The sequence below is a fragment of the Propithecus coquereli genome, unplaced genomic scaffold, assembly GCF_000956105.1.
Source record: "Propithecus coquereli isolate 6110/MARCELLA unplaced genomic scaffold, Pcoq_1.0 Scaffold19, whole genome shotgun sequence".
NCBI classification, from domain to species: Eukaryota; Metazoa; Chordata; class Mammalia; order Primates; family Indriidae; genus Propithecus; species Propithecus coquereli.
Genome location: NW_012143856.1, coordinates 11,956,629 through 11,961,708, shown reverse-complemented (window position 1 = coordinate 11,961,708; position 5,080 = coordinate 11,956,629).

The following is a 5,080-nucleotide window of genomic DNA, read 5'->3' as shown; positions in this document are numbered from 1 at the left end:
TGTTAGAATATAATTGTTTGTCATGTCATTTCTCCCCTTTAAATTCCCTTGAGTCCTGTTGAAGTAATTTAGACAGCTAAGATGACAAGAGTCTTGAGACAGTACTTATAGAGTTGTCCAACACATCTTTAGCCTACTCCGTCTTTTGAGACCATCTCATCTACAAAGTAGGAAATGCAAACATCAAATGAGTTTTGACTACAGTGTGGGTTTAATTTGAGAGTTTACACAGGCCACTCTTTGTACAATAAAAGCATTATGTCTCCTAATTCATCCGTACTTATTGGGACAATGGCTGGCTATTTAAATGGCATTTAAAATTAATTAGAAATTGTCATGAATAAGCACAGCAGTTATTGATGATAATTTAGAGGAATTAAATATTTAATGTATAGGAGTTTTGTATTGTAAAGACAATATGTAGATGAATTGGTTGGGAGTAAAATATTTAATTTTTAGCTGAGAGACTTAAGGAAAATTGTTTTTTTTTTTTGAGACAGAGTCTCGCTCTCTTGTCCAGGCTAGAGTGCCGTGGTGTAAGCCTAGCTCACAGCAACCTCAAACTCCTGGGCTCAAGCGATCCTCCTGCCTCAGCCTCCCGAATAGCTGGGACTACAGGTATGCGCCACCATGCCCGGCTAATTTTTTTTTCTATTTTTAGTTGTTTGGCCAATTGCTTTCTATTTTTAATAGAGACAGGGTCTCGCTCTTGCTCAGGCTGGTCTTGAGCTCCTAAGCTCAAACAATCCGCCCGCCTCAGCCTCCGAGAGTGCTAGGATTACAGGCGTGAGCCACCGCGCTGGGCCGGAAAATCATTATTTTATCTCAACGTCACCATTTGTAAGTTAAAAATAATATTAATAAAACTGATTGTAACAGTAATCTTTCACCTACTCTGCCTTTTGAGACCATCTTGTCTACAAAGCAGGAAAAGCAAACATCAAGTGAGTTTTGACTACCGTGGATGCCATGTAATATAGTGATGAAATTAGAAACAAGTTTAATACTTCTTTCTAAGCAAAATGTACAGAAATGCCTCTAATTTGAGAATCACTTCAATTTATAATCAGTTTAGCAATTAAAATTCTATTTTATTAAATACAAACTATAAACAAGTGCAATTTAAGAACTTAACAGTTCATAGTGTAATGAGTATGCCTTATGCCATGATGGAGTTATACGTACACTTATTGTACATAGTAAACGGAAACATTTTAAATCTTACTGATTTTTTTCTAACTTATCCAAGTTCACTAAAATGATGAAAGTAAATGCTTTGACATAAATTGCTATTTTTTTTTTTATTTCAGCATGTTATGGGGGTACAGATGTTTAGGTTACGTATGTTGCCCTTGCCCCTTCTCCCCCACCAAGTCAGAGATTCAAGCGTGTCCATCCCCCGGATGGTGCGCATCACACTCATTACGTATGCATATACCCATCCCTCCTCCCCCCTCCCACCTGCCCAACACCCAATAAATGTTATTCTTATATGTGCACTTAGTTGTTGATCAGTGAAACCAATTTGCTGATGAGTAGATGTGGTGCTTGTTTTTCCATTCTTGGGATACTTCACTTAGTAAAATGTGTTCCAGCTCTATCCAGGAGAATACAAGAGGTGCTATATCACCATTGTTTCTTATAGCTGAATAGTACTCCATGGTATACATATATCACATTTTATTAATCCACTGATGTATTGATGGGCACTTGGGTTGTTTCCACATCTTTGCAATTGTGAATTGTGCTGCTATAAACATTCGGGTGCAGGTGTCTTTCTTATACAGTATCATTTGATCTTTTGGGTAGATGCCCATAATGGGATTGCTGGGTCAAATGGTAGTTCTACTTGTATTTCTTTAATCTATCTCCATATTGCTTTCCACAGAGGTTGCACTAGTTTGCAGTCCCACCAGCAGTGTATGAGTGTTCCTATCTCTCTGCATCCACGCCAACATTTATTGTTTTTGGACTTTTTGATAAAGGCCGGTCTCACTGGAGATAAGCGATATCTCATTGTGGTTTTGATTTGCATTTCCCTGATGATTAGAGATGTTGAGCATTTTTTCATATGTTTCTTGGCCATTAGTCTGTCTTCTTTTGAAAAGTTTCTGTTCATGTCCTTTGCCCACTTTTTGATAGGGTTGTTTGATTTTTTCTTGTTCATTTTCCTGAGTTTTAAGTAGATTCTAGTTATCAGCCCTTTATCGGATTTGTAGCATGAGAAAATTTTCTCCCAATCTGTAGGTTGTCTGTTTGCTCTTGTGACCGTTTCTTTGGCTGTGCAGAAGCTTTTTAATTTGATCAGGTCCCATTTATTTATTTTGGTTGTTGCTGTGATTGCCTTTGGGGTCTTCTTCATAAATTCTTTGCCTAGGCCAATGTCTAGAAGAGTATTTCCAACATTTTCCTCTAGAATTCTAATAGTTTCACTCCTTAGGTTTAAGTCTGTTACCCAGTATGAGTTGGTTTTTGTGAGAGGTGAAAGGTGTGGATCCTGCTTCAGTCTTCTACATGTGGCTATCCAGTTTTCCCAGTACTATTTATTGAATAAGGTTTCTTTTCCCCAGTTTATGTTTTTGTCTGCTTTGTCAAAGATTAGATGGCTATATGAGGATGGTTTTATATCTGGGTTCTCAGTTCTGTTCCACTGGTCAATACTCTTTTTTTTGTGCCAGTACCAAGCTGTTTTGATTACTACAGCCTTGTAATAAAGTTTGAAGTCTGATAAATTGATGCCTCCCATTTTGTTTTTTATTGCCTAGGATTGTTTTTTCAATACAGGTTTTTCTCTGGTTCCATATGAAGCATAAAATTAATTTTTCTATATCTGTGAAAAATGATGCTGGTATTTTAATAGGGATTGCATTGAATCTGTAGATCACTTTGGGTAGTATAGACATTTTAACAATGTTGATTCTACCGACCCACCAGCACGGTATGGTTTTCCACTTGTTTACATCCTGGGCTGTTTCCTTCCTCAATATTTCATAATTCTTCCTGTAGAGGTCTTTTACCTCCTTAGAAATTGCTATATTTTATAAAGAAAAAGTTTGATATTTATTTATGTGATTGGCTTGTGAGTTTGACAATATCAGTGACTGTGGTCCATGGTCTTTGAAATGGGGTGCATCCACCTAAGTAAACTATATAATCCTTTTAGGTATGAAAACAAAATATTCAAACTGTAAGTTTTATTTATATTTTATCTAAAAATAAGAAATATATTATTCTTTACTAATACTTAATTTATAATTTAAATCCTTGTTCTCATGTTGTCCTGTGGCAAGAGCCCACACAGAGGACATTTGTTATAGACAATGTGCAATGTGTCCCAGGGGAAGAGAGTAAGTTCACACCATGGAGGTATCAATGGAGGAATCATCAAGACATTTGTTTGCATTTGATGTATTTTCATATAATATGTAGTTAGTGGCTTTGTGGGCTATGTTATTTAGTTTTAATTAAACTAGGCATCACAAAATTGACAAGTGACTTTATAAGATTCCTGCAAAGCAAATGCAGCTAAATGTACTCATCGTACAAATACAACTGAATTTCAAAAAAAATCTTTGCATAATCGGAGACGAGATTGAAAAATTAGCAGCCTAATTTAGTAAGAGGGATCAATGATGTATTTCTTCCATTTGGGACTACTTGTCTTTGCGAAGTATCTGTTGCAGTGGTGAGAGTCAGTAGGCAGGCATGAAAATAAGTTGAACTTAAAACTAGAGCTCTAAGTAAATATCTATATTTCAAACTATTAAACTAAAAATTTTAGATAGAGAATAATTACAAATGGAATTGCTTCTATCAAATATTTAGTGATAAAAAAAGTTTGTAACATTAATATATACAGTACATATTTTAAAATTGTGTTTATCCTAGATTCATTTCATTTTAACTTTCAGGGTATACTATATACATTCACAGAATAAATATACATATACACCAATAGAACATATTAGTGCAATTAGACATATGTATTAAAACTAAAAATATTCATTTTTGCAAGCATTTGGCTAAATCAAGCAAAGTCAATGCTTGATGAAAAAAATTTAGAGATCCCTGTTGTAGACAATGGGTCTTTTACCCATTCAATATACCAAGGTTTGTGATGTGTGTTTAAGAGTGGATGTGAGCTGAAACACATACACACGTGTAAAAAAGTATACTCCTGATATACAAGCATGTGTAGACATGTACTTTCATTCAATATACTTGTTATGTAGCTTTGATGTGATTCCAAACACTTACATAGTTTGCTACGTGAATGATACATGTTTTACTGTAAGAACTTGGAGTGTATTCCCCCCTACATCTCATCAGATCAGATCCCATATGTGAGAACTTAAAGTGAACTTCTTCTTCCCTTAGGAAAGTTCCATTATACCTCGTCAGACTGAATTACTGGCTCAACTACTGGACTTCAAAATGCGTATAAACTCCAAATTAAAAACTGAAAATCCAGACTAGGCAGAGCCAAAGAATCTAAGTAAGCTTGGTGAGGTCTCTTGGGACCCAGAGCAGGCCAATACTGTGAAGCAGTTGGTAAATACAGAGTATCAGGATGACTAAACATAATTCTGTAAATGTCACTTTGAACATTCTGATGAATATTTACTTGGGTAAACCAATTTACAGAAACATTAGGTCCATGCTTTGCACTGGATTAAGTGCAACTGGAAGTCCAGAGACAGAGAACAGGCATTAAGACTCTGGCTGTGTGATTTTTAAACTTCAGAGAATGATGGTCTACTACTATAAGGAAAAGTTTCTCCACGGCTGATCAAATCAGACATTACCTACAGATTTAATTGAGATGTATTTCTAGTTTGGAAAAATTTCTCAAATGGTTTTTACTGCCTAAGGGAATGGGAATAAATAATGTCCAATATTAAATGTGTCTAATTTTTCAGTTTTTTCTGATTCCACAATGTACTTAGAGGTAGCCTTAGAAAAACTAATCAGCAAATCATGTTGGCAAAATGATAAAGAATAATGACCCATTTGAATGATACCACTTACACAGATTTATTTACAATTCAAAGTTATTTAGAAAACTAATATTAACATTTCT